Genomic DNA, 19508 nt, shown 5'->3' with positions numbered 1-19508 from the left:
AAGCCTGCAACAGTGCCGCAGCACAGCGCGAGGGACCCGAATGCCAGTTACTAGGTGAGTGTAGCTTTTTTTTTCATGTATGTAGCTTGGGCTTACTTTCAAGGAAGGGCTATATTTAAAGCCCCTATCCTAAAATCAGGGTAGGGATTATTATCAGGATATGTCTTATTATTGGGGAAACTCGGTAATAGCATAGATTATAATCATATATTCTAATGTTCAAGACCCAATGTTATTGTTGCTTATATAGCATGAATATAAAGGATCAATTAAGAAAAGTGATATGGACAAACTTCAAGAAGCCCACAATACATAATTTATCAGAAGAGAATGGTCATCTTTGACAGTCAACATTGGCCTGCAATAGCCAGTAGAGATGAGCAAGCATCCTTGCTAAGGCAAACTACTTGAGCGAGTAGTGCCTTATTCGAGTACCTGCCCGCTCGTCTCTAAAGATTCGGCTGCCGGCGGGGGGCGGGGAGCGGCGGGGGAGAGCGGGGAGGAATGGAGGGGAGATCTCTCTCTGCCTCTCTCCCCCCTGCTCACCGCCATAACTCACCGCTCACCCGCGCCAGCAGCCGAATCTTTAGAGACAAGCGGGCAGGTACTCGAATAAGGCACTACTCGCTCGAGTAGTTTGCCTTAGCGAATATGCTCGCTCATCTCTAATAGCCAGTCTTGAAGTTGATTCTGTACTTAGCTTTTACCATTTCAATGCTAATACCATTTCAATATCGCAATTTTGTAGCACTACAAAGTCGCATGTGGCACTACAAAGTCACGCGACTTTGTAGCACCACATGTGAGGATTTTCGGATAATGATGTGAACTAAGATAGAATATTGTAGAAAGATTAAAATAATCACAAGTTCAATCATCTATGAGGGCTAGAAAAAAAAGTAAAAATTAGTTTAAGAAATATTTTAAAAATATGGTCAAAATAAAATTAAGATTAAAAAAGCAATAATAAAAATGTAAACAAAAATCTATCAGAAAGTTGTGTTTATCCGAAAATAGCAACAATATAAACTACAGCTCGGCTTGCAAAATACAGGCCCTCACTCAACTCGATTGAAAGCTATGGGTATCAGAACGTGTTGTTTTTTTTGTTCAAAGTAGTACAACATGATGAAACACAATGAGGAGTGTTAATGGCGGATGCATAAAACTGTAGTTCCGTCTGTCACTTACCTATTATGTCTTCCAGCGACTCTAGAGGTCTGGGAAACTCTCCTACAAGTCATCGGAGGCACATAGAGAGGAGTGATGACAAAAAGAAAGCCAGCCAAAGTGGGACCGAAGAGGCTGACTGACTTCTTCCCGGCGCGAGGTGTAGAAGAGAAGCAGGAAATGGCGTCCGCGGCTTCCACAAGGAGCGAGTGGGGGACAGAGGTGACAGACAAAGGGGACCAACAAGACAGGAGAAGTGGTAGGAGAGCTTCCCCTTGCCCCTCACCTCCTGAAAATCCTCTTGCACTTACCCCCAAGCACACAGGCTCAGAGCTGCAGGCAGGAAGTGAAGAAAAGTCTGCTCTGCACAGTGCGGGATGTGGAAGGAAGGGGGCCATCTGCAAACCCACATGCTGCAGAGAGAGGAAAGGGAGAAGAGTCACCCTCTCCTAGACAAAGCCCAAAAAAAAGAAGCCCACACTAGAGGAGAATAGTCCCCATGAGTCCTCTGATCAGGATCCAAAGGAGAAAGAGGGGATGCTTGATCCCATCCTAAGCATAGAGTGCTCCAGTCATGCAGCCTCTGAGTCCTTTATCAGGGACATGCTGCTGGCTCATTGAAAAAGGATCTTGCTGCCATGAATAGAAGGGTGAACTCTGACATCTCAGAACTAGGAGATAGAGTGGATCATTTAGAAGCAAAGACTGGTGAAATAATAAGTTCCCATATCGAGTTAATAGATGCTCATTACAAGCTGTCTGAGGATTTTGAAGCCCTCAAATATAAACTAGCAGATCTGGAAGATCGCAATAGACAAAAAAACCTCAAATTCAGAGGAATAGAAGAGATAGTGAGACCCGAAGATGTCTATGTACAAGATCTTCTATATACAAGATCTCATAAAATTCCTGCTGCCAAACTCTAAGAGCACAGTCACACAGTCGTTTTAACTAGAGATGAGCGAGCACCAAAATGCTCGGGTGCTCGTTACTCGGGATGAAAATTTCGCGATGCTCGAGGGTTCGTTTCGAATAACGAACCCCATTGAAGTCAATGGGCGACCCGAGCATTTTTGTATATCACCGATGCTCGCTAAGGTTTCCATTTGTGAAAATCTGGCCAATTCAAGAAAGTGATGGGAACGACACAGCAACGGATAGGGCAGGCAAGGGGCTACATGTTGGGCTGCATCTCAAGTTCCCAGGTCCCACTATTAATCCACAATAGCGGCAAGAGTGGGCCCCCCCCTCCCAACAATTTTTACTTCTGAAAAGCCCTCATTAGCAATGCATACCTTAGCTAAGCACCACACTACCTCCAACAAAGCACAATCACTGCCTGCATGACACTCCGCTGCCACTTCTCCTGGGTTACATGCTGCCCAACCCCCCCCCCCCGCACGACCCAGTGTCCACAGCACACACCAAAGTGTCCCTGCGCAGCCTTCAGCTGCCCTGATGCCACACCACCCTCATGTCTATTTATAAGTGCGTCTGCCATGAGGAGGAACCGCAGGCACAAACTGCAGAGGGTTGGCACGGCTAGGCAGCGACCCTCTTTAAAAGGGGCAGGACGATAGCCCACAATGCTGTACAGAAGCAATGAGAAATCCAATCCTGTGCCACCTCCATCTGGAGCTGCACACGTGGGCATAGCAATGGGGAACCTATGTGCCACACACTATTCATTCTGTCAAGGTGTCTGCATGCCCCAGTCAGACCTCAGTTTTTTATAAATTGTCACAGGCAGGTACAACGCCGCAATGGCAATTCTGTGTGCACCCACAGCATGGGTGGCTCCCTGGAACCTACCGGCTGTACATAAATGTATCCAATTGCAGTGCCCTGGACAGCAGAGCTAACGTCAGATTAAATGCAGGTGGGCTTCGGCCCACACTGCATGCCCCAACCTGACCGGGGTTTTTAATTCATAGACACAGGCAGGTACAACTCCCTATTGTGAAGTCCCTGTGGACCGACAGCATGGGTGGGTGCCAGGAAGCCACCGGCGGCACATAAATATATCCCATTGCATTGCCCATCACAGCTGAGGTAATGTCATGTTTAATGCAGGTGGGCTTCGGCCCACACTGCATGCCTCAGTCAGACTGGGGTTCTTTAGAAGTGGACACATGCAGTTACAACTCCTTGTGGACCGACAGCATGGGTGGCTCCCTGGAACCCACCGGCGGTACATAAATATATCCCATTGCAGTGCCCATCACAGCTGAGGTAATGTCAGGTTTAATGCAGGTGGGCTTCGGCCCACACTGCATGCCCCAGTCATACTGGGGTTCTTTAGAAGTGGACACATGCAGTTACAACTCCGTGTGGACCGACAGCATGGGTGGGTACCAGGAAGCCACCGTCGGTACATAAATATATCCCATTGCAGTGCCCAGCACAGCTGAGGTAACGTCAGCTTTAATGCAGGTGGGCAAAAAATTAATTGGATTACACTGTAGTCGAGGGCCCCAAAAAATTGGTGTACCAACAGTACAAATGTACCTCAGAAAAATTGCCCATGCCCAACCAAGAGGGCAGGCGAAACCCATTAATCGCTTTGGTTAATGTGGCTTAATTTGTAACTAGGCCTGGAGACAGCCCAGTTAAAATAAAAATTGGTTCAGGTGCAAGTTTCAACGCTTTAATGAGCATTGAAACGTATAAAAATTGTTTACAAAAATTATATGACTGAGTCTTGTGGGCCTAAGAAAAATTGCCCGTTCGGCGTGATTACGTGAGGTTTCAGGAGGAGGAGCAGGAGGAGGAGGAGGATGAATAGAATACACAGATTGATGAAGCAAAAAGGTCCCCGTTTTTGATGGTGATAGAGAACGATGCTTTCATCCGCGGGTGCAGCCTACGTATTGCTTAGGTATCGCTGCTGTCCGCTGGTGGAGAAGAGAAGTCTGGTGAAATCCAGGCTTTGTTCATCTTGATGAGTGTAAGCCTGTCGGCACTGTCGGTTGACAGGCGGGTACGCTTATCTGTGATGATTCCCCCAGCCGCACTAAACACCCTCTCTGACAAGACGCTAGCCGCAGGACAAGCAAGCACCTCCAGGGCATGCAGTGCGAGTTCAGGCCACGTGTCCAGCTTCGACACCCAGTAGTTGTAGGGGGCAGAGGCGTCACCGAGGACGGTCGTGCGATCGGCTACGTACTCCCTCACCATCCTTTTACAGTGCTCCCGCCAACTCAGCCTTGACTGGGGAGCGGTGACACAGTCTTGCTGGGGAGCCATAAAGCTGGCAAAGGCCTTGGAGAATGTTCCCCTGCCTGCGCTGTACATGCTGCCTGATCTCTGCGCCTCCCCTGCTACCTGGCCCTCGGAACTGCGCCTTCTGCCACTAGCGCTGTCCGATGGGAATTTTACCATCAGTTTGTCCGCCAGGGTCCTGTGGTATAGCATCACTCTCGAACCCCTTTCCTCTTCGGGTATGAGAGTGGAAAGGTTCTCCTTATACCGTGGGTCGAGCAGTGTGTACACCCAGTAATCCGTAGTGGCCAAAATGCGTGTAACGCGAGGGTCTCGAGAAAGGCATCCTAACAGGAATTCAGCCATGTGTGCCAGGGTACCTGTATGCAACACATGGCTGTCCTCACTAGGAAGATCACTTTCAGGATCCTCCTCCTCAGGCCATACACGCTGAAAGGATGACAGGCAAGCAGCATGGGTACCCTCAGCAGTGGGCCAAGCTGTCTCTTCCCCCTCCTCCTCATGCTCCTCCCCCCCTCCTCCTCCTCCTCCTCAACGCACTGAGATATAGACATGAGGGTGCTCTGACTATCCAGCGACATACTGTCTTCCCCCGCCTCCGTTTCCGAGTGCAAAGCGTCTGCCTTTATGCTTTGCAGGGAACTTCTCAAGAGGCATAGCAGAGGAATGGTGATGCTAATGATTGCAGCATCCCCGCTCACCATCTGGGTAGACTCCTCAAAGTTTCCAAGGATCTGGCAGGTGGCTGCCAACCAGGCCCACTCTTCTGTAAAGAATTGAGGAGGCTGACTCCCACTACGCCGCCCATGTTGGAGTTGGTATTCCACTATAGCTCTGCGCTGCTCATAGAGTCTGACCAACATGTGGAGCGTAGAGTTCCACCGTGTGGGCACGTCGCACAGCGGTCGGTGCACTGGCAGATTAAACCGATGTTGCAGGGTCCGCAGGGTGGCAGCGTCCGTCTTGGACTTGCGGAAATGTGCGCTGACCCGGCGCACCTTTCCGAGCAGGTATGACAAGTGTGGGTAGCTTTTCAGAAAGCGCTGAACCACCAAATTAAAGACATGGGCCAGGCATGGCACGTGCGTGAGGCTGCCGAGCTGCAGAGCCACCACCAGGTTACGGCCGTTGTCACACACGACCATGCCCGGTTGGAGGCTCAGCGGCCAAGCCAGCGGTCGGTCTGCTCTGTCAGACCCTGCAGCAGTTTGTGGGCCATGTGCCTCTTCTCTCCTAAGCTGAGTAGTTTCAGCATGGCCTGCTGACGCTTGCCCACCGCTGTGCTGCCACGCCGCGCGACACTGACTGCTGGCGACGTGCTGCTGCTGCTGACACATCTTGATTGCGAGACAGAGGTTGCGTTGGAGGAGGAGGAGGAGGGTGGTTTAGTGGAGGAAGCATACACCGCCGCAGATGCCAGCACCGAGCTGGGGCCCGCAATTCTGGGGGTGGGTAGGACGTGAGCGGTCCCAGGCTCTGACTCTGTCCCAGCCTCCACTAAATTCACCCAATGTGCCGTCAGGGAGATATAGTGGCCCTGCCCACCTGTGCTTGTCCACGTGTCCGTTGTTAAGTGGACCTTGGCAGTAACCGCGTTGGTGAGGGCGCGTACAATGTTGCGGGAGACGTCGTCGTGCAGGGCTGGGACTGCACATCGGGAAAAGTAGTGGCGACTGGGAACCGAGTAGCGCGGGGCCGCCGCCGCCATCATGCTTTTGAAAGCCTCCGTTTCCACAAGCCTATACGGCAGCATCTCCAGGCAGATCAATTTGGCTATGTGCACGTTTAACACTTGAGCGTGCGGGTGCGTGGCGGCGTAGTTGCGCTTGCGCTCAAACAGTTGCGCTAGCGACGTCTGGACGCTGCGCTGAGAGACATTGCTGGATGGGGCCGAGGACAGCGGAGGTGAGGGTGTGGGTGCAGGCCAGGAGACGGTAGTGCCTGTGTCCTCAGAGGGGGGTTGGATCTCAGTGGCAGGTTGGGGCACAGGGGGAGGGGCAGTGGTGCAAACCGGAGGCAGTGAACGGCCTTCGTCCCACCTTGTGGGGTTCTTGGCCATCATATGCCTGCGCATGATGGTGGTGGTGGCTCCCCAGCTGATCTTGGCGCAACAAAGGTTGCACACCAGTGTTCGTCGGTCGTCAGGCGTCTCTGTGAAAAACTGCCACACCGTAGAGCACCTTGGCCTCTGCAGGGTGGCATGGCGCGAGGGGGCGCTTTGGGAAACAGTTGGTGGATTATTCGGTCTGGCCCTGCCTCTACCCCTGGCTACCGCACTGGCTCGGCCTGTGCCCACACCCTGACTTGGGCCTCCGCGTCCTCGCCCACGTACACGTCCTCTAGGCCTAGCCCTACCCCTCAGCATGCTGTATTACCAGTAGTGCAGAAACAGAACGCTGTAATTAAATGTGCCGCTTATTGGCCTGTGGTTGGAGGCTGACGTCGCTTACGGAACGCACAGCAGAGCCAGGAAAGAATTTTGCGCAAGCCTGCTGTAACACTTAGCTGGCTGCGTATGAATTAGGACAACTACCCCCAGCAGAGACCCAGTACACTGAGGACGGTCACAGGCAGCCCAAATAGATTTTTTTTCCCAAATGTTTTTGGAAAGGCCCACTGCCTATATACACTAAATATGTCTTCTGTCCCTGCCTCACCACTACTGGCCCTGGACTATGTAAAATTACTGCAGGACGCAATGCTCTGCACGGCCGATATACAAAAAAAAAAAAAAAGTGCAACACTGCAAAAAGCAGCCTCCACACTACTGCACACGGTTAGATGTGGCCCTAAGAAGGACCGTTGGGGTTCTTGAAGCCTAAAATAACTCCTAACACTCTCCCTATAGCAGCTCCAGCAAGACAGCACTTTCCCTGATCTCTGTCAAAATGCATCTGTGGCGAGCCGCGGGAGGGGCCGATTTATATACTCGGGTGACACCTGATCTCGCCAGCCACTCACTGCAGGGGGGGTGGTATAGGGCTTGAACGTCGCAGGGGGAAGTTGTAATGCCTTCCCTGTCTTTCTATTGGCCAGAAAAGCGCGCTAACGTCTCAGAGATGAAAGTGAAAGTAACTCGAACATCGCGTGGTGCTCGTTTCGAATATAGAGCATCTCGAACACGCTAATACTCGAAGGAGCATCAAGCTCAGACGAGTACGTTCGCTCATCTCTAGTTTTAACATCTGATTATTCGTGAGTTAAAAAAGGTCACACTATATAGAACCAATGCTTTCCAAATTTTACATGCACAAAAACGTCTGCGGAGGAAATTATAGGACACCGTTTGTTAAAACGCAGGTAACTGCAGCATCAGTGTTTTTGAATGCGAAACCCCTGGATGCTATTGCATCCAGAGGTTTTAGCTCGTGCTCAATTGGGTCGGCGGCAGCAGTGCCGACCCCATTGAGAACATACAGTGATGATCGCGATCCTCTGTCACAGCTGTGACAGTTGTGGCAGAGGAGCGCGATATTCTTTCATTGAATTCAATGGAGCTGGCGCTACAGTCAGCTTCATTGAAAGCAATGGGATGCCGGCATGACCTGCAGTGATTTTCGGGGAAGGGCTTTAAATATACGCCTTCCCTGAAAATCATCCCTAAAATTCATTGAATTCAGCCATTGATTGAATTCTATGAAGGGGTGAGTGCAGCCTCTGATTGGCTGAGTGCAGGGACAAATCACAGGCAGCTCTCAGCTGTCATTCAACAGCTGAGTGCTGCCCTTGATTGGTCAGAGTGCTCAGCCAATCAGAGGCAGCCATTTCAGCAGGCTGCTAAAACCTCTTCATAGCAGTTCAGGAGAAGACCCGGCTAGACGTGCCTGAGCCTCAGCAGCTGCAGAGAGGTGAGTATATATATTTTTTTATTTATTACACATTTTAGAGAAGATTTTCACGGAAGCGCTTTTATTGTCCAGATAAAGTCTCAGCACTTAATGCCTGCAATGCAAATAGAGGCATGTAACTACCTCAAGCAACAAAATAATGCAACTCTGTAAAGTCTATTGAAAATCTTTCTTTTCATGAATAAACTGTTCCACTGGTTTAAAGTTTATATCCTGCCTCCTGGAGTCCCTTCTCACCACCGCCACATCTGCACTGAGGTACCACACTATACTCCAGGGGAAAGGACAATTTTCTTTACTTTTTCCCATTTTTAATTATTATTTGGTTGGGTACAGGTCTCAGCCTGCATACAGACTGACTTCACAAACTCGACAAGCTAACATCTTACCCTATCCAACTTCACGAGTAGCCCAAAGAGACAAACACTATTTTTTTTTTCAACTTTGCACCGCCCTTCCACTGGTGAGGGAAAGCAGCGGAGCCCACCATGACCACTACCATTATTGCCCACCCCACCACAGTCTGGGGTGTTGCAATAGTAATAATCAACATGCGGAATTCTAGTGCATTTATATGCAGATCGCTGACAAGAAGTGACATGTCACTTTTTATTGCCAGACTGCACAGAATTGTGTAAAAATTCCACATGTGGACTTAACCCATTGACAGAGTTAAATCCGTGTGCAGATTTGAGACAAAAACTGCAGCAGAAATATGTTGCCTAACCACGGATTTCTGCTGCAGCTTTAGAGGCATAATCCACGCAGAAAACGTCATGTCGGATTCTGTTGTGTGAACATAGCCTTAGGAAGTAAAGGTACGGTCTCCATCACGATAGGTAAAACTTGTAATTGGCTGTCTGCTTTTTGGGAGATGTTTCGGCTAGTACTAGCTAATTGGGCAGAAACTCAAGAAGCTTCCCCTTTATTGATATAGCCCATTTTTTCACCCAGCATTGGACAACACCTCTATCGCTGTTATATTCTGATTGGGGGCATAGCTGTCATGTATATTTGGCAGTGATGCTAAGCCATTTATGGGAAGTGATATTTTCATTGAAGGGGCTGTTCTATATTGCCACATGGGTCAACCGTTGAGGACTGCAGGGTAGTGTGGGGACAGTTAGTAAAACAGACAGTTTCAAGGGGGGTTGTGGAGGCTATATATATATATATATATATATATATATATATACATATATATATATGTATATATATATATATATATATATATATATATATATATATATATATATATATATATATATATATATATGTCTATGCAAGGTGACATTTCCTAGGGAGTTTTCTCTTTCTGCCATTATACAATGGCACCATCTACTGGCTAGAGCCAGTATTGCAGTATGGGACATGCTGGAGAGGCCCCGGACAACAGAGCGGCCAGTTATATACAGTAAGAATAACCTTCCTGACATCCTTCAACATCAGAGCTGTACAGCCTTCAATCACAATGTCTGTAGACGTTAGACAGTGGATTCGAAAGGGTTAATGCATGCACCGACTGAACAACAAATGATAATTTGTTTTCTTATCGTTCATCGTTCAATTTATGCATGTATAAAAACTGAACGACTATCACCCCATGTAAACAAACAGCCATTCATCTGCCTGTTTATTGTGAATGGAAGTGGGTGGACCAGAACGATCCCCAACCCGCTCCGCCTCCAGTAAAAGTACAGGAACAATCATCACTGTGATGACAGTCGGGCGCTCTGCACCCGACAGGTTATCCCGTGTAACAGGGCCCTTAAACTATGGGATGACGTTGGAATAAATAGTATTTACACTTATAACCCTTGTTTTACTTCCAGGCTCTGTTCTGTTTTGCTAATACAACAATAGTCATTGTCTTTTCTCCCATGGTTTTGCATTATGGTGTTTTTCATTGCTAATATGTCACCATAGGGTTTGTCTTTATTTATTCTTTCATATTAATGATGTCACAATTGTGACTTTTCCATAGGCAGTGTTTGATTGTGATGATATCACAGCAGTGTTTGTTATTACAAGCCAGTGTTCTCAGATTGTCTTTTCTATTAGGCAGTATTCTACTCTGATGATATTATAATAGTGTTTTCTGTACTTTGTAGCTGTGTTCTATTGGGTTTAACCTTTTCTAATCCACTGTCTGACGTCTGAAGACACTATGATTTTAGGCTGTACAACTCCAATGTTGGAGGACGTCCGTTGGGGTTCTCTTACTGTATATTGCCCGCCTCTCTGCTGTTGGAGCCTATCCAACGTGTCACCTCACGCAGTACTGGCTTTAGCCAGCATATAGCGCCGTTAATATCACAATATTGATATTTTCCCCTTGGCATTATTCTATTATGAAGATGTCAAAATAGTGCAGGCAGGTTTCTATCGTCATATTCATTTTTTTCTCTGTAGATAGGCTGTGTTTCATATTGCTATCAGGTCAACTAAATTGGTCATTTTCATTTCTGTTGGGCAACTATCGGCCCCTGTAAAAGAACCCTAAGTAATTGCTCCAAATTGTTTTTACGGGCAACTGTCATTCTGTGTAAACACAGGACCTGACAGGGCAAGTGAGCGAGAATTGCATACTTGTTAGAGTAACTTGATGTTACCATGCAGCGCGGCACGGGGTCCCGCGGTCGGCGCGCGTCGCTCCGGCGGCCTGGAGCCCTGTGTCGGGGTTATCCCAGCTGCTTGGGGCGGCCGGTGGGCGGCGGCGTGGGCGTGTCCGCCCGTAGGGTGCCACCCGCACTCCTCCGTTCTTCTTATACAGCAGTGGGTGGAGTTGCCTCCTCCCACTCTCCGCCCCTGGGCGGAACCTTGTGGTTTAAAGACTGGCAGTGAATTGAGCTCACTGCCAGTTATTGGTTCTGCTTGCACCTAGCCAGTCTGTCTGCGGTTTCCTCAGCCAGTCCCTAGTTGCTGGTCAGCTCCCTCTGGTTCCCTATTGTTCTGTCTGCTCTTGTCGGTTCTGTTAGCCTCTAGTTTAGTCTGGCCCAGTCAGCACTAGTTGCTATCCAGTATCCTTCCTGTTTGCCTGTGAGCTCCATCTCCAGCTTTGTAGTTTTGTTGGTCGGTTCCATCTGCCTCCCCTGTCGGCACTCTGTTCCCCCCATTAGGTAGCTTGCTTCTTGTCAGTCGCCAGGTCCCTAGCCAGGGCAGGGACCGCTGTCCAGTTGTCCGCCTGGGGTTAGCCAGGGCCGAGGCAAGTAGGCAGGGACAGTGGGGTGCGGGAAGATCAGGGCACCCCATCTGGCGCTCGGGGGGCAGAGTGCCGTAACATAATAACTGGCCCTTAAAATACTGTTTTTCTTTTCATGGCGGCGATCAGCGCCCTTGCAATCCAGCTGCAAGACCTGGTGCCGGTGATCAGGGATTTGTCAGCTCGCATGGTGGCCCAGGAGCAGTGGGCGTTGTCGCAGGGGCAGAACACCTTTACCAGTCCCGAACCCAAGTGCCCTCTTCCCGAGGTGTTCTCTGGGGACAGGAACAAGTTTTTCGTTTTTCAACAGGCGTGTCGCCTGTTTTTTCGGATGCGTCCCCGTTCTTCCGGCTCGGAGGCCCAGAGGGTCGGGCTTATAATGTCCCTGCTGCGGGGCTCTGCCCAGACTTGGGCCTTTTCCATTCCCGAGGGTTCCCCCTCCCTGCAGTCGGTGGACTCCTTTTTTCAGGAACTCGGGGGTATCTTCGATGAACCGGACCGAGTGGGGTTGGCGGTTTCACGGTTGCTGGCGCTGCATCAGGGGTCGCTTTGTGTGGAGGATTATTGCTCCAATTTCAGACGCTATGCGGGTGACACTGCATGGAACGATAGTGCCCTGAAGGACGTTTTTCTGCAAGTTCTCTTGGACGCCGTCAAAGAACTGTTGATCTCCCATCCCGTTCCCGGGTCCTTAAAGGAGGCTATGGAGCTAGCGGTGAAGGCAGATAGGAGGCTCAGGGCTGGGCAGCAGGACAGGCAGACCAGTAGAGTCAGGGAGGTCGTTTGTCCTGTTCCCTCCTCTTCCGTACCAGTCTCTGTTCCCGAACCTATGGAACTGGACCCGCTGGACCCCAAGGAGCGACGCCGAGTTCGGTTATTGCATCATCTCTGCCTCTACTGCGGGAAAGCTGGACATCTGGTGATAACCTGCCCCCTGAGGCCGCAGCGTCCACAGTCTGAATCGGCAGAAAGACTCCAAGTCCTAGGCGATTGCAGGGAGGATCGCCTAGGACCACAGGTACGTCCTAGACTTCTGGTATCCTGCCAGGTTAGATTCTGGAACTTCTCCCGCCCAGGGGAGGCGTTTATTGATTCCGGAGCAGCCGCTAACCTGATAAGCATGCGTCTCGTTGAGCCCCTGAGGGCTGAATTTGTGACGCTGAAGACGCCAATTCGTTTTGCTAGCATTGATGCTACCCCTCTTGCTTCGGGCTTGGTACGATGGAGGACCCCAGTGGTACAACTCATGGTGGGGGGTCGCCACTCGGAAGGTCTATCATTTCTGGTGATGGAGAAAATGTGGGTAGACATGGTACTAGGGATGCCGTGGCTGGCGTTGCACAACCCCCAATTCGATTGGACCACTGGGGAGCTAACCCAGTGGGGGCCGTCCTGCCATAACCATCGTGCTCCCCCTCCTCCCTGCTCAGTTGATACCGCACTCAGTCCCCGAGGTCTTGCTTCCCTTCACACCCCGTCGGCCTGTCCTGCGGCTGATGTCGCCACCGATGCACTGCAGGGGGGATGCAAGAAAGTGGTGGGGTCTTGTATGCAGTTGCGTAGTGGAGAGAGTCTGTCGGTATCTGAGCCGTACAGGGTGGGACAGAAGGGGTACCGGTCCTCTGGAAATCGCAAAAGGAGGGGTCGCAGGGGGTTCCATAAGTCTTTGTTGAAACCTGCTGTCCCTTCGGTGATGTCCCTTAGTTCATATCAGGTGTCTGCACACCTATGGACAGAGGGAAAATTCATACTTAGGATATAGTTCAGACATGGGTGTCTGCAGACCTATGGGCGGAGGGGAAATCAGGAATCCTCTCACCTCCCAGTGGCTGGGTCCCTCTAACACCCTAGTTTTTAATGTTTCCCCAGAATGCACCTTTTTCCGCCACCTCTGAGGTCATTCATAAATGCGTACGTACCTGTGAAAAACCATAACTTCCCATTTTGGCCATATCTACACAGGAATATTTGCCTGGCATATTTCCGAGCATGATTTTATCTACTCAGCAATATCAAACATGACATGGAAATTCTAACAAGATACACCGTTTGGGGATGTTCTGTGGCTCTCACCTTAATGGGTTTAGATGTAATTTATTCAGCTGACCTACCCAATTCTGAAAATATAATTCATATTGGGCTAAGATCATCACACGACCAATGAATGGCTGAGCACTGCCTCTGATTGGCTCAGCACTGTGAACAATCACAGGCAGCACTCACCTGTCATTCAATGAGATAAACTATGGGAAGTGTGCCAAGTAAAAACGCTGAACAGGGCATTGTCCGGAAGCGGCTAGACAGCTGGTGGAGAGGGATAGAAGGGGGGCAAGAAAACAGTCAGAAGGTGTGAAACGATGCTTAAACAAGCAGGCATACTGCCAGAGGCTCTTTTGGATGTGCAAATTTATAATCAAACAGCAGCACCACAGCAATGTCCACCATAAATAAGGTGTGGAGGAATAAATATTGAATACTTGGCGTGCACGCCTGCCGGATACTGGATACCAAAGATCCAAAAGATAAGCTGTATACAAAATGTTGTTGGAAGGCAGCACTGGTCCGCGGGAACTCAGCAAAGGAACAGAGGAATTTGCTTGTATATCATCATTTATTCATAAGCATGGGTCCAGTAGTAAAACAGCATGGTGACGTTTCGACGGCTGCTGCCGTCTTTGTCAAGCTCAATACACAGACAGAAAGTGTCCCTTATGTGGTGATAAAACACCCCCCATAAAATTAAGTGAAATGATAAATATCTGTGTTCTGGGCGTTGCGGAACCATCACGGCTCAGTATCATACTCAAATGTCGAACACGTCCAACCGGAAGTGCGTCGCCGCCCCTGGTGTGTAAGGGCGGAAGTGAATCAGCGCTCCTATCAGCGCATGCTCAGAATGTCCCCAATGCTAACCATAAGGAGTGTATCACAAAGGAAGCGGAAATAGGTCACAGCACATGATGTGTCAGGGTGGAAGTGCATCAGCGCTCCTGGCAACACATATTCACAATACTTTTAACAATGTCAGCTCGGGTTATACATGTTGTCATGGCAGTGGCAACAAAGTCCCAAGTATATAGTGATCTGCACAGGATCAAAGCGAAGTTTGAAGGGCGCTAATGATGGCGCATGTGCCCGATGTTATAGATCAAAAACAGCCGCGATCCACCGCATATCCATGGCAACAGCCATGGTTGCAAAAAGGCATCCAATAACAATTTCAAACCTGGATGTCATGGGCCGCATGTCACTGCTGGGGCATAACCGCATATCATGTGGTACCTCCACGAAAGTCATAGAGTGAACAAAAGCACATGCAAGTGCAAATTCCAATGGACTTCACCAGTCAAGATCAATGTAACAATGTATAGGTCAAATCCATAGCATGCATAATATAAGAAACCATCTATGTGGAATAAAATGAAGTATCCAGAGGTACTCACAGGTATATGGTAATCAGTACATTAACTATTCAAATGCCGGCCCCCATATTGAGAAGGAAATATATATATCCTTGTAGGTAGAAAGGAAACACTGGAATATATATATATATATATATATATATATATATATATATATATATATATATATATATATATATATATATATCCTTGTAGGTAGAAAGGAAACACTGGAATATATATATATATATATATATATATATATATATATATATATATATATATATATATATATATATATATATACACTACCGTTCAAATGTTTGGGGTCACCCAAACAATTTTGTGTTTTCCATGAAAAGTCACACTTATTCACCACCATGCGTTGTGAAATGAATAGAAAATAGAGTCAAGACATTGACAAGGTTAGGAATAATGATTTGTATTTGAAATAACATTGTTTTTACATCAAACTTTGCTTTCGTCAAAGAATCCTCCTTTTGCAGCAATTACAGCATTGCACACCTTTGACATTCTAGCTGTTAATTTGTTGAGGTAAGCTTGAGAAATTGCACCCCACGCTTCTAGAAGCATCTCCCACAAGTTGGATTGGTTGGATGGGCACTTCTGGCGTACCATACGGTCAAGCTGCTCCCACAACAGCTCAATGGGGTTCAGATCTGGTGACTGCGCTGGCCACTCCATTACCGATAGAATACCAGCTGCCTGCTTCTGCTGTAAATAGTTCTTGCACAATTTGGAGGTGTGTTTAGGGTCATTGTCCTGTTGTAGGATGAAATTGGTTCCAATCAAGCGCTGTCCACTGGGTATGGCATGGCGTTGCAAAATGGAGTGATAGCCTTCCTTATTCAGAATCCCTTTTACCCTGTACAAATCTCCCACCTTACAAGCACCAAAGCAACCCCAGACCATCACATTACCTCCACCATGCTTAACAGATGGCGTCAGGCATTCTTCCAGCATCTTTTCATGTGTTCTGTGTCTCACAAACGTTCTTCTTTGTGATCCAAACACCTCAAACTTGGATTCGTCCATCCACAACACCTTTTTCCAGTCTTCCTCTGTCCAATGTCTGTGTTCTTTTGCCCACCTTAATCTTTTTCTTTTATTGGCCAGTCTCAGATATGGCTTTTTCTTTGCCACTCTGCCCTGAAGCCCAAAATCCCGCAGCCGCCTCTTCACTGTAGATGTTGACACTGGTGTTTTGCGGGTACTATTTAATGAAGATGCCAGTTGGGTACCTGTGAGGCGTCTGTTTCTCAAACTAGAGACTCTAATGTGCTTATCTTCTTGCTTAGTTGTGCAACGCGGCCTCCCACTTCTTTTTCTACTCTGGTTAGAACCTGTTTGTGCTGTCCTCTGAAGGGAGTAGTACACACCGTTGTAGGAAATCTTCAATTTCTTAGCAATTTCTCGCATGGAATAGCCTTCATTTCTAAGAACAAGAATAGACTGTCGAGTTTCAGATGAAAGTTCTCTTTTTCTGGCCATTTTGAGCGTTTAATTGACCCCACAAATGTGATGCTCCAGAAACTCAATCTGTTCACAGGAAGGTCAGTTTTGTAGCTTGTGTAACGAGCTAGACTGTTTTCAGATGTGTGAACATGATTGCACAAGGGTTTTCTAATCATCAATTAGCCTTCTGAGCCAATGAGCAAACACATTGTACCATTAGAACACTGGAGTGATAGTTGCTGGAAATGAGCCTCTATACACCTTTGTAGATATTGCACAAAAAACCAGACATTTGCAGCTAGAATAGTCATTTACCACATTAGCAATGTATAGAGTGCATTTGTTTAAAGTTAGAACTAGTTTAAAGTTATCTTCATTGAAAAGTACAGTGCTTTTCCTTCAAAAATAAGGACATTTCAATGTGACCCCAAACTTTTGAACGGTAGTGTATATATATAATTATGTGCCTTTCTTTTTATATGTATACTAACTTTATTCTTATATGTACTAACTCTATGATCTAGTATGAAAAACTTAATACGTCGCTTTACATCAGATATTCCAAAGGCCTTGCAAGGCGAAGACAAAATGTATCTTGAACACCGCAAGGAAGAACCGGATATGAAGGCCGTGTGCTTGGCTGTTTTCCCAGAAGCGCCGTATCAAGATAATAACTGTTTAACCACATATATAACCATCAGTGCCTCAGGCGGAAATGCGGACTTCACATATATGGTTATGCGGTGAATTTGAGCCAATGAGACCATTACCCATTCCTAGTGATGTGACCAAAGGGTATAAGACCCCATGTAATCTGTAATAAAGTGCGCAGTTATGTCCCCGTGTGAGGAACTATACCAGACCTCCGTGTGTGCTGTCTCTTCTTTACCACGGGCAGCGGGGCATTGGGGTGGGCCTGATTGGTGCTGTACGCAGAATTTCCATGGCAAATGGCGCCCAACTGGGGTGGTAAAACCGGAGCCGTGCAGCGCAGTCCACCCGGATCCACGCCACGGGGAAGCTGTCCTGCTGCAAACCGAGCCTGATCAACTCACAGAACTCCAGGTAAGACCGGCATATATTTATGTTGTGTTTTACGCTGAGAGCCTTGCAGCAGGAGGGACTATCTGTGTTTTGTGACCGGACGGGTTGGGTTAACAGTTCTACACGGTAACTCGTGGGCTTCGGGTTTGCCGTCACGGACCACTGACCGTTATAAGCACACCAATCACTCACCCAGAAACTAGTCTGTAGTCTATTTGTACTTTGAAGTCCGTAGCGTTTTAGCCATAGTGGAGGTTGTTTGTTGTATCTGCAGAATTTCTTTTTCTTTCTTTTCATTTAGTCTCATAGAAGAAGGGACCCTCGGTTGTTTTGCCATATATAAGCGGCTAACGATTTTATTTTAGAGGGATGCATTTTGTGAGACAGGCTTTATAGGAGAAGGGACCCTCGGTTGTTTTGCCATATATAAGGGGCTAACGATTTGATTTCAGAGGGATGCATTCTGTGAGGCTGGTTCCATAGGAGAAGAGACCTTCGGTTGTTTTGTCGTATATTAGGGGCTGACAATTTGGATTAAGAAGGATACATTCTATGGAGCGTGTTATTATTATTATTGTTGTTCTAATATGCGTAAGACCTTATTAAAGAAGATGGAGCCCCTCAAGGGCTGTCGTCGGGTGGATGAATTGGTGGAGGAGAGACAAGGGTCCGAATTTGTAAAATGTAAGAAAACTCTTATGAAAATGTGTAACAAGGACCAGCACGGTAGATTACAGCATGGTGACTGGGAGGAGGTCTTTAGGACCAAGAAGGGCGCCTTGAAAGACCAAGGGTTGCTAGAAAGTGCTGAAGTGAGGAGCAGAGAGACAGTCAGAGAAAGTTAAGTATGTACACATTATTTGTTTAAGAAAGTATCCGTAAGTGAAATGTTGGAAAGTACAGTAAGTGATCAAGAGGGTGTCGGGAGAGTGTCTACTGAAGGTTACATTGGCAGTTAGGTAGGGAGGGGAATATGGGGGACAAGCAAAGTTGAGAGGAAAGTTACAAAGCATGTGATTTGTTGGCAGAGAGAGAGAGGAAAAGGTGTATAATATTAGGTGGATAGATAGATGTATGTGTGTGTATACATGTATATATGTACAAATGGTTAACTGAGCTCGCTTTTAGTGGGCAAAGGATTGTTTACTTGAAGCTGCAGCGTCTTAGTCTAGCTTTCCAAGGCCAAGCGATACCAGAGCGAGAGAAAATGCGATACTAACCCTGGAAAGTAGCCTTGTTTGCTTTAGAAGCTTGTAATGAATCTAATGAATTATACTGTCTTAGAAGGCAGGAAAGATAGCAATTTCTAAGGTATATTCTTACTGGGTTCTGAGGTCACAAATGGACACGTCTTGGTCTCTTTCATACAGGTGTAAGAAAGTTATACCCCACTCACATCCTGTGGGGGCTTTTAAGAATACAGGGGTTGAAAATGCAGAACATGTTGCGCTGTCAGAAGGTCCCAGCATATGTGTTATTAATGAGTTCAAATGCAGGGAATAGTTAAACTAAAACAACTTTGTTCAGTCGGTGAATGCAAATTCGCAGAGATAACAGTTATTTTGCAAAGGTGGGGGCTTTCAGACTTCACTCTAAGCTCAGGGTCACAGACAGAGAAAGAAAGACAAGGGGGGGCTGAAAGATACCCATGCATTCTAAAATATATCAGCATTTAATATAGCATATAATAGCTTCAGTAGATAAGAAAGATAGAATGTCTCAGTCACTCAGCAAACTTTTTCACATAATTTGTCAAAAATAGTGCTCATTCACAATCTCATCTCAATAGAATCATGTACTTTATAACATTATAGCACTCACCTCAATGTTTTTCAACTGATGTATGTATGTTTGTCACACTTTTTGTCTGTGCATCTGTATGTACTGGTACACCTTCAATAGGGGGTGACGGGGCAGACTTGAGTGCATGGATCGATGAGAGTTAATGTCCAGTGTTCAGACTATGATGAATGTAAAATGTGTGATGCAGATATTGACTGGGGATAAAAGTCCCCCCCCCCCATGCATAAGACCTTACTTGGTTGTGATGTGGACGGGCAGACTATAAAGTTTAAAGGGGTTGTCCCGCGAAAGCAAGTGGGGTTATACACTTCTGTATGGCCATATTAATGCACTTTGTAATAT

This window comes from Eleutherodactylus coqui, chromosome 2 (assembly GCF_035609145.1).
Source record: "Eleutherodactylus coqui strain aEleCoq1 chromosome 2, aEleCoq1.hap1, whole genome shotgun sequence".
NCBI lineage: Eukaryota > Metazoa > Chordata > Amphibia > Anura > Eleutherodactylidae > Eleutherodactylus > Eleutherodactylus coqui.
The sequence above is the reverse complement of the archived record's forward strand: the minus strand, read 5'-3'. Positions refer to the sequence as shown.